At 46.8% G+C, this 17,230-nt stretch overlaps 1 long non-coding RNA gene across 1 annotated transcript in view; it reads right to left on the reverse strand.

The window, feature by feature from the left end:
- Positions 1-526: 526 nt before the first annotated feature.
- LOC126982624 (uncharacterized) overlaps positions 527-17,230 on the reverse strand; it is a 58,838-nt gene continuing 42,134 nt past the window's right edge. Inside the window, exon 3 of the long non-coding RNA XR_007735273.1 lies at positions 527-554. This is a non-coding gene — a long non-coding RNA (uncharacterized LOC126982624). The remainder of the gene's footprint in view (positions 555-17,230) is intronic.

Consider the following 17,230-nt stretch of genomic DNA (forward strand, 5'->3'; position numbering starts at 1 on the left):
CCTCTACAGACCGACTCCTGAAGGGGGGAGGGGGAGGAAGAGATGAGGTATGGAGGGAAGGAAGGTAGGTGGAAAGAGGAGAGGAGGAGGAAGGTTAAAGGAGGGGAATGGAAGGTAAGAGGGAAGGAGGGAAGGTAAAGGAGAGGAAGGGTATCAGAATATAGATAAAAGTAGGTGGTGAGGAAGAGAGGGGAAGAGGAGCAAGGAGAGAAGAAGAGGAAGGTAGGTAAGGGAGGAGGGAGGAAGGGAAAGAGTGGAGGGGGAGAAGGTAGAAGTAGGGAGTGGAAAACAAGGGGGGGTGAGAATGGGATGATTGAGTGGAGGAAAAGAGGGAAGGAGGTAAGAATGGAGTGAGAGGTGAAGAGGGAGGAAAGAGAGCAAGGCAGGAGGGAGGCAAGGGGGGGAGGGGGGTAAGGAGGAAAAAGAGGAAGGAAAGGAGAGAGGGAGAGAGGGAGGAGGGCAGCATCATAGTTGTCTGGCATTTAAAAGTGGGATTTAATTAAAGGGACAAACTCATTCAACACTTACACAGCTCGGCGCCTCTTGTCTCGTCCCTTTAAAAGAAAGAAAAATGGGATTAGAATAAGAAACACTGAATAAAACACTAAATAAAACGCTAAATTATATCACACTATTACTATTACTTTTATTATTATTTTTTTTACTCAACAAAACACAGAAGAAAAATATATCCATAACGATAAACAGAAAATGAGGAAGGGAAAGAGGAGAGAAAGGAGAGGATATAGAGAAAGACAGGAGGAAAGAAGAGAAGGAGGGAAGGGAGAGGGTAGAGACAGACAGGAAGGAAAAAAGAAAAGGAAGGGAGGGAGGAAGGGAGGTAAAGGGAGGAAGGAAAGGAGGGAGGGATAGAGAAGGGGAAAATATGTATCAATAGAGGCAAAACGTTAATATAAATGGGTGGGAAATATGGAGGCGCGTAAGGGAGGGGACAATTGAGTCATGACGGGGGGGGGGGGGGGGAGAGAGAGAGAGATAGAGAGAGAGAGAGAGAGAGAGAGAGAGAGAGAGAGAGAGAGGTGGAGGGGGGGGGGGGAAGAGTTGCTACATACATTATCAACACAGTTTATTCTCGCGGGCGTTAACTGTCTTTCCCAGATGAGGAGGAGGAGGAGGAGGAGGAGGTGTCGGGGGCTGCAGGGGGCCATAATGGTGCCTCTTCTCCCCTCCCCCCCGGTGTGCCAACCTTTGAGACGCCGCTCCTCCTATAATGCACCTCGCCCCGGGGTGGGAGGGGTGGAGGGGGGAATGGGAGGGGGAAGGTGAGGAGAAAGGAGGGGAAGGTGGAGAGAAGGGAGAGGATAGAGACAGACAGGAAGGAAAAAAGAAACGGGAGGTAGAGGAAAAGAGGGAGGAAGGGAGGGAGGGGGGAAGGATAGAGAAGGGGAGGAAAGGGGGATATGTGGGAGATGGAGGAAAGGTAGAGGAAAGGGGGGAGCTGCAAGTAGGGATCCATTTACCGATCACCCAAACCCATCAAAATTCATCACTCACCCCATCCCTTCCCCACCACAGCCCTTTTTGGCATCCCCTTCATTCCCCCTCCTTATTTATCCCCTCTTTTACTCTCTCTTTCCTCATCCCTTGTTCTGAGCATATAAAACCTGCAGTACTCCCTTATCTGTTAACTCCCTTATCTATTAACACTCTACCTCATCTTTCTCTCCCTCACTTCCCTTTGTCCCTTCATCCCTTTTCTCAGGTATTCCTCTCCATCACACCCATTTCCTCCATTACCTCTCTCATTCCCCTCACTACTCTCCCTCTCCCTTATCCAGTCTGCCCCTCCCTCACCTCCCTTTCACCTCTCACCGATCCCTTTACTCCCTTTCCCTTATCCAGTCTGTCCCTCCCTCACTCTCAGTCACCTCTCACCGATCCTTATACTCCCTCTCCCTTATCCAGTCTGTCCCTCCCTCACCTCCCTGTCACCTCTCACCCATCCCTTTATCTTCTTACCCCTATCTCTCACCTCTTTCACCCCTTCTACCCCCTCCTTTCCCTCACCTCTTCCTCCCCTTTACCTCCCTCAACCCTTCCTCTCCCCTTCACTCCTCGGCCGAAGATCTGATTTTCCCGCCAAAAGTGTCACCAAAACAAAGGCGGATCGACCCCGGCGTTCGCGGCGAGTCAGACAGTCCATTAGTGGGCCATTCCGGGGTAATTAATGTATTTGGGGCCGAAATCACCGCGCCGAGACCACTTAATTGACGGGGAAGGGGGGGAGGCGGTGGGGAGGGGTGTGGGAAGAGGAGCGTGTGTAGGGGAGGGAGGGGAACGAACGGGAGGGCTAGGAAGGGAGGGGAGATGACGGGAAGGGATGTCGTGGAGTGTGATGCTGGGTTGTGTATACTCTCTCTCTCTCTCTCTCTCTCTCTCTCTCTCTCTCTCGCAGCATGGCGGTCGATGGCAGGGACGGCGCAAGCGACTCTCTCTGTCTCTGTTTCTCTCTTTCTCTCTGTCTCTGTTCTCTCTCTGTTCTCTCTCTCTCTCTCTCTCTCTCGTCCTCCTCCTCTTCCTCTCCTTTTTCCTTCTCCTCCACCTCGTCCTCCCTTCTTCTTATACCTCTTTTCTCATATACTTATTCTCCCTTATACTCCCCTCTTCTTCCTCTACTTCTCCTCACTCTTCCTTTTCTTGCACCTCTTCTCTTCCTCCTTCTCCTCCTCCTCCTCTTCCCCTCTTTTTATGCACCTTTCCTCTTACAGTTCTTCCTCCTTTAACCCCTTTTCTTCCTCTCCTTCTGGTCCCTCTTCCTCCTTCTGCTCCTCTTCTTCAACCCCTCCTCCTCCTCCTCCTCATCTTCCCCTCTTCGTCTTCTTATACCCCTTTTCTCATAATTCTTCCTCCCTTGGCCACTTTTCTTCCTCATCCTCGTCTTGTTCCTCTTCTCCTTCTCCTCCTCCTCCTCCTCCTCCAACATGGCCGCGAGACACAAGGCCGCCGGATTTATTATTTTCATCCGCGCGTAAAATTAATTTGTTTGCGTCGATTTTCCTGTCGAGTTTTGTTTACTTTTGGCCGGCTTTAATCAGCGGGGGGGGGCAGGGGGGGGGAGGGGGGGAGAGAGGGGGGGGTATTGGGCGTGTGGCAGGCGTGTTTGTCTGTTTTGTTTGCCCGTTTGTGTGTGTGTGTGTGTGTGTGTGTGTGTGTGATCTATTAAACGTTTCTTTCTCCCTTTCCTTTTTTTTGTGTGAGTAAGAGAGAGAGAGAGAGAGAGAGAGAGAGAGAGAGAGAGAGAATCAAATGAAGTTATCTTGTACATTCTCATTTTCTCCCTTATCTTCCCTCTTCCCTCCCTTCTCTTCCCTTTCTTCTTCTCCCTCTCATCTCTTCTCCCTCCCTTTTCTTCCTTCTCTCACTTACAGGAAAATGCACAATAACAAAGAAAGAAGAAAAATTGATCATTCGCAAAAACATTCAACTTGCGGTCAGACATGTTACACTCAACCCTCCCTTGCCTTGCCTTCCCTTCCCTTCCCTTCCCTTCCCTTCCCATACACTTCCCCTTTCTCTCCCCTACTTACCTAACCTCCCTCCCTCCTCTTCCCTCCCTCCAAATGCCTGGGGTGACATATAAATAACAGCCAGAGGGAGGGGGAGGAGGAGGAGAGGAAAGGCAAGGGGGAAAGAGGGAGGAAGGGAGAAGGGAGGGTTAGGGGGGGGAGTTCTCGCACCCTTAACAGATTTTCACCCTAACACGAAATTTGGGCCCCATTCTGGATATGGGATAATGGTTGATATAAAATAGGGATAATGACAATAGGTTAAGGGAGAGGGGGGGAGGGGGGAGGGGAGGGGAGTGACATGGGGGAGAAGGGCGTGACTGTGTGACGTGTGATGGGAGGAGGAGGAGGAGGAGGAGGAGGGAGAGGAGGAGGAGGACAGGAGGGAGGGGAGGGGGAGAGGAGGGAAGGGAGGAAGGTTTGAAGGGAGAGTATATCATGAGGGTGACAAGATGAGAGAGAGAGAGAGAGAGAGAGAGAGAGAGAGAGAGAGAGTTCAGCATCACCGCCCAACCGTGGTCAGACAAGATAAACCACTCACCGACTCGCTCACTCTCTCACTCTCACTCTCTCTCTCACTCCCGTAGAAAATAGAGCTCTAAAAAGTTCTATCAATAGCTCCACAAAGGCCGCGGGAACCGAACTGGCGCCTCCTGAAAACTGATGACTGAGCTCCCGAGAGTGACGAGGAGGAAGAGGAGGGAGAGGAAGAGGAGGAGGAAACATGGAGACACGGACGAGCAGGCAGCAGAAAGCCAGCGTGCTCGTAGCAATCCGCCAGATACTAGGCTAGAGTGAGCTACGGAGGAGATAAAGCACTTCTGTACGTACTCGTGGATACGTTTAGTTCACTCCTGACGCAGCAGAGTAACGACTACGGCACAGTGGACTTGGTTGACTGTGGCGATGAGGTGGTGGTGAGGAAAGTGTTCAATCAAGACAGTTTAACACTGAGGCTTGCGCTCTGTGCCTCCTGCAGGGGGCAGGCGGCACCCCTGTTCACCTCATTCTACGGCTCCATCCTCACCCTGGACACTCTAGCAGGTGCACGACGCTGGCCTGGCGCACCTGGACCTGAAGGGCGACAACGTCCTGGTGAGGCACACTCCGCAGGGAGGTCTAGAGACCTACGTCATCGACTTCGGCCTCGCCTCGCTGCCTGCGCAGGACAGCGGCTTCAGGGACGTGGATTTGGACCACTACAACTGGATGTGTCCCCAGGTGGCCCGCGGCGGCACCGTCACCTTCGCCGCCGACGTGTACGCGTTGCCTACTGGCCTCTTGCAGACTCCTACGTTCTTATGCTCTTATGTTCTTATGCACTTTAGTTTGGTATACATATAAATCTTATCTCTAAATCTCCTTCACCAACATTCAATTTCTCTTCTATTGAATCTTACTTCAGCCACATCTCATTATAACCTATTTCTTCATCTAATTTCTACATCTTATATTTTTTTTCAATTTTACTTTTAGGTCTTTTCATTTCTTTAATATCAGTTCTATGTAGCTTCTTTCTACCTTCCGACTCTACATTCTACTCAGTTCTCTCGTCTTCCTGCAATGCCAATTCCATTCTTCTGCACCCTTTCTTTTTCTTTCCTATCATTTTCCCTTACGTCAATTTCCCCTCACATTCCACCTCTCGTGTCCTTCCCTTCTTCCAACTTCACTCCTTTTCCTAAATCAAATCCCCTCGTCCATTTTCTCTACTACTCCTCCACTCCCTTTCCCTTCCCTTCATTTCCCTCGTGCCGTCAGTAAGAGGAGGAGGGAAGGGGTGATGGAGGAGGAGGAGGAGGAGGAGAAGGAAGAGAGACTGGGCAGTGCTACGCTTCATTTCCCAGTGGGCACCTCCTCCTCCTCCTCCTCCTCCTCCTTTTCCTCCTCCTCCTCCTCGGGTCACGGGAACCATATGTACATTCCTACACACACCGCAACACTAATAAAGATGACACACACACACACACACACACACACACGCACACACACACACACACACGGTTACTCCAATATGCCAACTTAATTTAATTCTCTTGTTTTATTCTAAGTTACCATTCTTTCATTCATACAACTCTCTCTTCTCACTTCTCTCTCTCTCTCTCTCTCTCTCTCTCTCTCTCTCTCTCTCTCTCTCTCTCTCTCTCTCTCATACGCCCCCCCCCCCCACACACACACACACGGCGGCCGCTCAAACACACACAAACACACATACAAACGTTCTGAGTGACGGCTGTGCGTTATCCGATCCTCCGAGTTAATCGTATCCGTGACCCGCGGAAAACCGAACCACGACTGAGAAATAAGCTTCCCGACCCCCCACCGGGCTTCGGGCAGGTCAGGTCAGCCAGGGGTCATCCGGGGGACGCCTGGGTGACCGCAGATCTCAGTTTTAAACACACAAAAAAATCTCGGGAATGTGACCCGCCCCGCCTCCTTGTCCCGTCTCGTTCCTGACACCCGGAACGCGAGGCGGATATATGGCGGTGACGCATTCCGGGGATCACCTGTCTTATGTCCTCCTTTTCTCCCTTTTTCCATTTTCCCTCTCTCATTTTCCCCCTTTTTTTCCTTTTCTGGTCCTTTTTTTTCTTTTTCGTGTTTTTCTTCAGAGGTGGAAATACGGAAATGACGCATTCCGGGGATCACCTGTCTTATGTCCTCCTTTTCCTCCCTATTTCATTTTTCCCTTCTCTCATTTTCCCCTTTTTTTTCCTTTTCTCTCCTTCTGGTTCTTTTTTTTCGTGTTTTTCTTCAGAGGTGGAAATATGGAAGTGTCGCATTCCGTAGATCACCTGTCTTATGTCCTCCTTTCCTCCATTTCTCTTTTTTCCCTCTCATTTTCCCCTTTTTTTTCCTTTCATCCCTTCTGGTTCTTTTTTTTTCTCTTTCGTGTTTTTCTTCAGAGGTGGAAATATGGAAGTGACGCATTCCTGGGATCACTTGTCTAACGTCCTTTTTTTGTGATTTTATTCCTCTTTTCCCCTGTTTCACTTTTTTCCCCCTCTTGTTCGTGCTTTTCTCCCTGGTTTTCTCTAATTCCTACTCTTATTCGTGTTTTTTCTTCGAGATGGACAACTGGACATATGGAGGCAACGCATTCCTGGGGTCATACGTTTCATGTCCTCAGTTTCCCCTTTTTTCATATTTTTCCTCGTGATTTCCCCTTTTCATTTTATTTCCTCATTTCTCCTTTTTCTATTTTTTTCCCTCGTGGTTTTCTCTTTCCTTCTCTATCAAGATTTTTTTTCTCCTTTTACTATTTCTTCCTTAATTCAGTTTATCTTTATTCTTGTTGTTCATTTTATTGTTTCCTTGTTACTTCTCTCATTTTTTTTTCATTTGTCCTCTTTGTCTTCCTTCTTCTTCTTGTTCTCCTTTATTTTTTTTTTATTTTTCCGTCTGGTACTTCTCTTTTTCATCATCTTCTTCCCCCTCCTAGTTCTTTTCCACTTGCTCCTCTTCCTTCTCTTCACATATCGTTTTCTTCATCGTCGTCGTCGTCGTCGTCCTCCTCCTCCTCCTCCTCCTCCTCCTCCTCCTCCTCCTAAGAATCGGACTGACTGGTTGGCCGACAGACTGACAGATTGACGCGTGGAGTTCGTGGCCAAGGAAATATTTGTCAAGTGGAGGAAAGGGAGCGGAAAAAAAAGAACTGGTTTATACTATTCAACTATTTTGCATTTAAATTAATACTGCTGATGATTTGGATGTAAACAAAGCAATTAGAAAATATAAATAAGAACTGCAGAACAACATAAAAATAATGATGGATATAACCTTAAAGTCTTTCCAAGCTTTCACCTCTCCCTCTTCTGTCCCACTCCTCACTCCCTCATCTCCCTCTCCATCCTTTAATTACCTCGTCCCCATCACACTCCCTAATCATTTCTCCCTTCCCTTTACCCATTCCCAATATTTAACTCTCCCCTCTCTCCTTTACCTCTCCTCCTCCTCCTCCCTCACTTCATTCCCTTCTCTCTCCTCCCTTCACCCTGTTTCTGCATCCTACACACCTCACTTCCTCATATTACTCCCTCACCTCCCATTAACCTTGTCCCTTCACCCCCGTTCACTCCATTCATCCTTTCCCTTCATCCCAACGTCTCTCACTCCCTCACTTCCCCTTCATCTTGGTCCTTCGCTCTCCCTTCACTTCTTCACCTCCCTCCCCTTCATTCCTCTATTTTCCCTTCGACTCCCTTTCACTCCCCATCTTCACCTCCTTACCTCCTCCTCCTTCCTTCAACCCCCCATTTCTCACTCCCTCACCACCCCCTTCACCTTGTCCCTTCACTATTTCCCTTCATCCCCTTCCCCGGCTTCACCACACTACCACGTCTCTTCATTCCCTTATCACCCCTTCACCTCATCCTTTCACTCTCCCTCTCCACCCTCTCACCATCCCTTCACATCGTCCTTTCACTCCAGCTTCCCATCACCTCGTCCCTTCACGCTCCTTCTTCACTCCTCCCTTCACCACCATGCCTGTCACTCCTTCGCCTCTCTTCCCTTCACCATCTCCCCCCCTCCACCCTTCACCACGCCCCTTCCCTCCCTCCAAATTGGCTTCATTGATAACTTTACGGTCCTGACGATCACTTATCCCTCCCTGGCGTGCCCCGAGGCTCCGCGGGCCACTCAGCTGATCGTTACCACACCGCAAGCCAACCAACCAACCAGTGGCCACGAGAGTCATAGGCCGACCTCCTCCTCTCCCTCCTCCTCTTCTTCTTCCTCTTGTTACGGTGCCTCTTCGTGTGTTATTCCTATTTTTCTAGTTTTATTTTTTCTTCTTTTTTCCTTATTCTTCTTGTTCATCTTCCCCTAATTTTCCTCCTTCTGTTCATCTTTTTCTTCTTTGTTTTCTTTTTTTCATCATTATTCTTGTTCTTATTACCACTGGTCTTCCTACTCCTCCCCTTCTTCCCCCTTCCCCCTCCTGTTCTTCTCCTTCCTCCTCCTCCTCCTCTTCTTCCCCCTCCCTCTCCGTTTCCCTTGTTAATTGTTCGTTATGTTCTCTTGAGCCTGTAGTGTCCGTCATCCTCAAAGTTTATTGTGTTTTTGTGTGTGCGATATTTAGTCCACTCTCCCTTTTGTCTCGGGGTAGATGGCGCCACTCTCCACACGCTGTCACTCTGCCAATCAACTTCTACACGCCATTCATCGCCCGGCCTTTCTCTCCTTTCGATTTCCTCTCCTGTTTCCCAACCCTTCACTCCCTCCCCTTTTAGTTGACTTTATTATTACGCTCCTCGTCTCTTCCTCTTCCTCCATCTCCTTTTCCTTCTCCTCTTCCTGTGCCGCCTCGGGAAGAAAAGCTCCTCTATCACTTATAATTGATGGGTTCGAGTGATCCTTGTGGCCTGGAAGAGGAGGCGAAAGAGGATCCAATTGTCCTTCGTCAGTTCTCTCGATTCTCTTTTGTTTCTCGAGTTTGTAAACGGCCGGAGGGGGACCCGTGCGTGTGGCCCTCTCTCCGCACCTCCGCCTGGGGCCACGGGATGCATACAAACAGGACTTGGGGAGTTTTAAAGGGGAATGTTATGAGAACCAGTGATCGTTACCGCTATTTCTAAGCATTAATATGTAAAATTGATGAGACTGGGATACATAGACACTAGATTTTCGTAGTTTTGATTTTCTAAGATGCTAATTGCTACAGTTTTTTGACAAATGCTAAAAAAAAAAGGTTGCTGAAAATTGGTTTGGAGGGGATAACGTTGAGAGAGAGAGAGAGAGAGAGAGAGAGAGAGAGAGAGAGAGAGAGAGAGAGAGAGAGAGAGAGAGAGAGAGAGAGAGAGATAACAGGCAGAGAACGCAAAAAAACAAGAAAACTTACATACAAAAAAACACCAAATTCAGAAAACAAGAAGAACGAATATAAGAAACAATAAAAAAAGAAAAACAATCATACATAGAGACCTCAGAAGAAAATAGAGAGAGAAGTATACAGAAAGGCTGATAAAGAGAAAGAGGGAGAGAAAAAAATATAAAAGGGAGGAATCTGAAGCACTTATTGTCCTGATCCTCTTTTATAGGGGTTTGGATTCCCTATTGACAGGCGTCGATACCACCGGGCACGGGGCTGACCGGCACGTTAATTACCCCTTAATTGCGTGATTCTGGCGTCTATTAGTTACCCGATAGGCTGGGAGAGAGAGAGAGAGAGAGAGAGAGAGAGACACACACACACACACACACACACACACACACACACACACACACACATACGATAGACAGATAGATGGACAAACAGAAAAAAGGAAAATAAGTAAAAAAGATAAGTAACAAACGAAAAATTAGATTATAGCTTTTGCCTGGAAGTAAAAGTAAAATAAAGAGATGACAAATTGGAAATGAGTGTTAAGAGAAGAAACGAGAGGAGTATGCGGCAAAGGAAAGGGAAAGGAAAATGAAACGAGAGACAGAGGAGGAGGAGGAGGAGGAGGAGGGGAAAGAAGGGCAGTGGGAGAGAGGAATGGGAGGTAAATTTGACCTCTGACACGAGACTAACCCAAGAAGGAGGAGGAGGAGGAGGAAGAGGAGGAGACGAAAAACGATGGGATAAAAAAAAATGTAAAAATATATCAAAATGGAGTTGAAAATATGACGAATGAGGAAAAAAAAGAATAAAAAAGGAAGGGAAGAAATTAAGAAATAAAGAACGAAGGAAAAGGAAAAAGAATGAGAAGAAAAGACAAACAACCAAGAAAGAGAAAAAAGTATGACCATAAACGATTCCCTGCTCTAGTATGTTATAGCAAAATGTCATTACGTATAATTCATAATGTATAATGTAAGTGTAATGTATGATAAGTATAGTGTAAGTATAATGTATGTTGTATAATGTATAGTTTATAATGAATGATGTATACTGTATGATGTATGATATGGTGAATAGAATAGATAAATGTATATAGTTTTTTTTATAGTATTTGATGATTTTGTGGGTGTATATAATTTTCCATCCAATTAACTGTGCTACATGTATTTCTTTCTTTACGGCTGCAATTTGTCTCTTTCCCCGAGGGTGTGTTGGGTTACGCGGGCAAAAAACGCCGATCACGCTTCCTCAATATCTGTGTTTACCGAATTCCTGGTAACATTACTTGCACGTGTCTGTCTGTCTGTCTGTCTGTCTCTCTCTGTTCCTTTCCTTCATCAAACTTTGTTCTTTCTCTCTCTATTTATTGATGTAACCTTTATTTCATTTCTCCCTCCTTATTACCATTAAAATTCAATATACATTACTGTTTTGCTTCAACACTAAAGAACAAACATTTTATTCCTCTTCTTTCTCCATTTATTTAATCGAGGAGCGTTTCTTAATTCTACCTTCAACACGTCAACCAGTATTCAGCTTATAACTTTCTTCATCAATACTTTCTTTTGTGTTTCTTCCTTCCATACTTTCTTTTAACAATCTTCCTTGCATACTTTCTTTTAACTTTTGATCTCGCTTACTTTCTTTCAACGTTCTTCCTCTCACACTTTCCTTATCACGGCGGGCAAAGCGAGCATCGTAGCGCCGGCCTCTTGACGCGCTATCTGGCGGTGAATCTGTCTGCTTATCGGTCACACACACACACACACACACACACACACACACACACAGTTCCTCCTTCCTCCCCTCCCTCTTTTTCGCCCCATTTCCATCTCGCTCTCAACTCCCTCCTTCCTCCCTTCTCTTTACGCTTTTCCTTTCTTCTTCCTCCTTCCAATCCACTTTCGTTCCTTCTCTCTCTCTCTCCGTCATTCCAAAACTCCATCTCCACTTCAAGTTCTCCCTTTTGGCCTTATTTTTTTTTCTCCCGCCTCCTTCCTCCTCCCTTCCCTCCTCCCTCTTCCCTCCCTCCCTCCTTCCTGCTATCATGTCCAGCCGTCACTCATTGTCTTATCCATCATTGTGGACTTGGATGTTGATGCTCTCTCTCTCTCTCTCTCTCTCTCTCTCTCTCTCATTATATACTCTTTTTTTGGTTTTTACGGTATAGAATTGCATCAGGCACTCTGTTAGAAGAGATTATCAAAATATTATACTTTTTTTAGATTTTTGTGCTTGTTAATGTATTTGCTGATCCTCCTCCTCTTCTTCCTCTTCTTCTTCCTTCTCCTCCTCCTCCTCCTCCTCCTCCTCCTCCTCCTCCTCCTCCTCCTCCTCCTCCTTCGTCACTGCACCGCATATCCACCCTCTGCTGATTCATCCTCCTCCTCTTCATCCCCTTCCAGCCTCACCCCATCACGTCTCTTGCTCTCACTCATAGAAAAAAAAAAAATAAGTGACAAGTAGACATGAACTCGGCAGTCAATAAACAAGATAAGAATGACTGCAGGGAACGTGAGGGACAACATGAAAAAGGTCACAGTGTTTTAATTAAGATGTTTTTGGGATGTTTTTTTTGTGTGTGTGTTTCTTCGTTTCTTTCTCTGATACAAAACGTCTGATGGATGGATGGTGTGTGAAGAAGTGTGCGTGTGTGCGTGAGTGCGTGTGTGTGTGTGTGTGTGTGTGTGTGTGTGTGTGTGTGTGTGTGTGTGTGTGTGTGTGTGTGTGTGTGTGTGTGTGTGTACGCCATCCATCTCTCTTATCCTCTCATAGTCAGCCATGTTGTGTTTGTGTCAACGTCCATCATCTTGTGCTGACGCCATGTGTGTGTGTGTGTGTGTGTGTGTGTGTGTGTGTGTGTGTGTGTGTGTGTGTAAATTAAATGATATGTACCGAAAAAAAGCTAATAGATAGAAGGAAAAAGTGATGAAAGATAGAGACTGAGACTACAGACAGACAAACAGATAAAGACAGAGAGAGACAGACAGGCAGACAGACAGACACACAAAAATAGACAAAAACGTATAACACACACACACACACACACACACACACACACACACACACACACACACACACACACACACACACACACACACACACAAAACACAACACAGTCACTTCCCCAACACACATACAACCCCCCCCTCCCCATAACACCCCCCCACACACACAAACAGGTGATGCCGCTGGTCACGTATCGCGCCTGAGATAGCCAGGTGCGCTCAGGTAGATAAGAGGGCGGAAGGTGGCAAGGCGAGACGCTCACAAAGGTGGCCGGGGCTCATCAAGAGATAACACTGAAGGCCTCTTATCAGGACCGAGATGAGGGAGAAACAAGAGAGTTTTGAGTCATAGAAAGAAGAAAGAGAGACAAGCGAGAAAAAGGAGAGAAAATTTTTAGGCATAGAAAAAAAGGAGATGGGAGAATGAGGAACAGACAGAGATGAGGGAGAGGAGGAGAAACAGAGAATTTTGAGTCACAGAAAAAAGAGATACAAGCGAGAAAGAGGAGGAGAGACGGAAGTTTTTGAGGCGTAGAAAGGAGATGAGAGAATGAGGAAGAGAGACAGAGAATATTGAGGCAGAGAAGGAAGAAAAGAAAGGGAAGAGGAGAGACAGAATATAGAGACAGAGAAGGAAGGGAGACTAAAAGAATAAGTGGGGAGACAAAATATAAAGGAAGAAAATGGAGAAAAGAAAGGAGCGAAGGACATGGGAGGAAGGAATAGAGATCGAGGAAGAGAAGAGATGGCAAAGAAAAGAGCGGGGGAGGGAGACAGTAGAGAGGTAGAGAAGACAGAAGAGGTAAAAAGGAAGAGGTAGAGACAGAGTTGAAGAGGTAGAGAGAGTGAGTAGGAGAGGCCAAGAATAAAGGTGTAGAGATAGAGGGAGAGAAGAGGAGGCCAAGAATATAAGAAGAGAGGGAAAAGGAAAGACAGGAGAGGTAGAGAGGACAGATAAAAGAGAGGTAAAGGGAGAGAAGGAGAGTGTGAAAGAAGAGGAAGCAGAGATGAAAGCTGAAGTTAAAATGCAATCGAGTTCTCATAAGTTATTTTTTCTTTAGTCTCCCCTTCTGGCCTTCCAACTTCTCCCCCTTCCCTTTCTTTACATAGATATATAGAGTGCTTTAAAGTGTTGCATAGGTCACTGAAGGGCTTAAACATATAAATCAATAAAGCACTCAGCCTCATTTTTTTTACAGCAAAGGAGACAGCACAAGGGCACAAAAAAAGGAAACAATAATTATAAAAAAAAAACCGCACCAGCCAGTAGTCTTTCTGTTGCCTGCTCTTCAATGCTTCCAAGTCTCCTCCTCCTCCGCTCCTATCTGTAACACTCATCCTCCCACTCGACAAGCTATCTCTCTCTCTCAATCACTTTATCTTCCTCCACTTCCACAGCGATGCGTCACTAGTACTCCATTACCTCTATCTAATTGGTACTCGGATCAGCGGACTCATTGACGGTGCATCTGACATTTCCTTCCTCTATCACCCACTTCCACCATCTTCTCTTTTTTTTCTATTCATAAACATTTCCTTTAATCTCCCTCACTCAGCTAAACTTGCCTTCTTGTCGCCAGGGAAGGAAGGAAGGAAAGAAGGAAGAATTGGGGCGGTATTCTCAGCTCTCCCAACTCCCAGATCAACTCTCCTCCCGAAATTAACCTATCTTTTTGGCCACTCCTCTGTACTCTATTCAGGAGCAGTAAGTAGCGGGCTTTTTTTTCATTATTGTTTTCTTTTTTTTCACGCCCTTGAACTGTCTCCTTTTCTGTAAACCAAACAAAAAAACTATTTCCAAAGGCCGAAAAGGAGATTAAACGAAATTTCACGAGGGTTTTTTCACATTCACGGTACAGAAGACGGGTCACACTATCACCAGGGTCATTAAACTACCCCTGGAAATGCCCCAAAAGCCTACGGAAGCCTTGTCAAATATGTGTACTAAGGCGCTGAAAGGTTTGAGAAGACGGGCCCTGACTAGCCAAGAAGAATGAAACAGCTCCTCCTTGTCCTCCTTCTCTTCCTTCTCCAAATTAGCATATCGTCTAGTTTCCTCCATTCAGCTAAAATTGCTTCCCTGTCACCCAAACGCGAGGTCACCGAGGAAGGAAGAAAGGAAGGAAGGAAGGAAGGAAAGAGGGAAAAACTGATACAGCTCCTCCTCGACCTCCTCCTCTTCCTCCTCATTACCATATCCTCTAATTTCCTCCATTCAGCTAAACTTGCTTCCCTGTCAGCCAAACGCGAGGTCACCAAGGAAGGAAAGGAAGGAAGAAAAGAAGAAAGAACTGACTAGCCTAGAAGAAAAACGATACAGTTCCTCCTCCTCCTCCTCTTCCTCCTCCTTCTCATAAACATTTCCCGTCCCTTCAGTCAGCTAAACTTGCTTCCTTGTCAGCCCAACACGAGGTCACCAGGGAACGAAGGAAGGAAGGGAGGAAGGAAGAACTGACGGGCCACGAAGAAGAACGATACAGCGGCCTCGTAAAGTAGCCAAGTCCCCCTCACGCCGCGCTTGAGGTAATGGAGGTTGGCCTGTAATTTGTGCGGTTCCGTGTTGCTCTTTAACAGCGGCGTGGGGGAACAGGGGGGTAGAGGTAAGAAGTTTGCTGCGCGTTGGAGAGGTACAAGAAATATCGCACGACTGAGAGACTGATGGAAAAGGAGGAACGAGCGAAAGAAATTAACCTACATGCGATTCAAGTACATATTAGCTTAGAAGGTTCTTGAGTGTGTGATGGCGGGGGAGGGGGAGGGGTAGGGACGGTAGGCGAGAGGGAGGAGTATAGAGTAAGGCAGGAAGGGCGGGACGGTGAAAGTGAAGGTGTAGATAGATGGGTCAAGGTTGATAAAGGCAGGAAAAGATGGGGGCAAGTAGAAGATAAAGTAAGGAGATAAAGTAAAAGAGTATGGTAAAGTAGGAGAAGATAAGTTGAAGGTAGGGAAAGGTAGCTAAAGGAAAGTAAGAGGAAGACAGAATATGTGGGAAGGTAAAACAAAGTAGATGAGATAAGGAAGGCAAGAGAAAAATGTGAAGTAAGGAAGGAAAGGGTGAGAAAACGATGAGGGAAGGTAAAAAAAAGAAGGAAAAAGGAAAGCGGTGGAGGAAGGTGAGAGGAGGGTAAGGGGAAACTAAACGATGAGGGAAGGTGAAGAAGAAGGAAAAAAGCAAGCGGTGGAGGAAAGTGAGAGGATGGAAAGGGGGAACTAGATGATGAGGGAAGGTGAATAAAGGAAAAAGCAAGCGGTGGAGGAAAGTGAGAGGATGGTAAGGAGAAAGTAGACGATGAGGGAAAGTAAATAAAGGAAAAAACAAGCGATGGAGGAAGGTGAGAGGATGGAAAGGGGAAACTAGATGATGAGGGAAAGTAAATAAAGGAAAAAACAAGCGGTGGAGGAAAGTGAGAGGATGGAAAAGGAAAACTAAACGATGAGGGAAGATGAAAAAGAATGAAAAAAGAAAGCGGTGGAGGAAGGTGAAGTGAAGCAAAACCAGAGTGAAGTGAAGTGAAGTGAAGTGAGGGAAGACTCCAAACCCTCAGAGGCGCAATGAAGAACGGCACAACCTCACGGAACTTCGCATGAGCCTCACACCACCTCCGCCACCACCATTACCCTCCCCCCCTCCTCCCCCCAACACCACCTCCACCACCCAACGCCTCTCCTTCCCGTCTCCAAGCGCGGGTAAACATGCATTCTAGTCTCTCGCCGCCCGTGTCCTATCTACCTGAGCGGCCACCTGACATGCCAGACCGGGGAGGCACGAGAGGAGGGTCACAGGCACTTAGCGAGGTCTCTTGGGGGCTATCTCGCGGCACTGATGGCCCGGGGAATCGTCCGTGTGCGTGTGTGTGTGTGTGCGTGTGTGTGTGGGAGGGAGGAAGTGAAGGGCGGGGGTAAAGGTTGTGTGTGGGGGAGAGGGGAAGAAGGGGTAGTGTGTGGAGGAGGACGGGGAAGAAGTGGAGGAGTAAGTGGAGTAAGAGAAACAGGCAAAAAGAAAAGGGGGGACCAGGTGTGTGTGTGTGTGTGTGTATGTGTGTGTGTGTGTGTGTGTGTGTGTGTGTGTGTGTGTGTGTGTGTGTGTGTGTGTGAATTCTTGAGGGTTCATCGCTACTGACAGTCACGTGATGGCCTGGTGATCCATGTACTGAGGGGGAGGGGTGATGCGTGCGTGCGTGCGTGTGTGTGCTGAGTGGCCTGGATGCATCGTTAACCTGCTCAGAGTGGATAACCCTCCCCGCTCTTTAATTAACCTAGACTATAATACATTTAACATTCATTGCCTTTTACAGATTGATTTAATTGCATATTTAATTAACTGAGCAAATGATTAAGCACATTCGTAATATTTCTATACTCTCCTATTGTTGATATATCTTTGCTTTAAAAAATATTTGGCCTTTTTAAATTTGTGACCGGTTTTTTTTCTTCTGAGTGGGATTATTTTCTTTGTTTTTGCCCTTGAGCTGTTTCCTCCACTGTAAAAGAAAATAATAGATGACCTCACCTGGATGACCCCACGTACCTGAACACTAAACTAAGATGACCCTCCAAGCACGCCTGACCTCTTACCTGAGTTCCCTGATGACGTGACCTTCCCGACAGGTGTAAATCAGAGGGCGGTTCACTAATCTAACCTGCTATTTACCTTTCGTGTTATTAATAAACTGAACAACACATCACGAACATTGAGTACGTATTAGTGTCAAAGAAAACGGGTCTGAGGATAAACTATAATAAATTCCCCGCACGTTATCTCACCCCCGGAGGAAACAATACTTTAGCTTTAATGCGTCTTATGCACAGCACGTGAGACTAAAGGCGACCAGAGCACACAGGCGGCTCCTCAAGTGGCCGCGTTTCCT

Source organism: Eriocheir sinensis, chromosome 5 (assembly GCF_024679095.1).
Source record: "Eriocheir sinensis breed Jianghai 21 chromosome 5, ASM2467909v1, whole genome shotgun sequence".
NCBI classification, from domain to species: Eukaryota; Metazoa; Arthropoda; class Malacostraca; order Decapoda; family Varunidae; genus Eriocheir; species Eriocheir sinensis.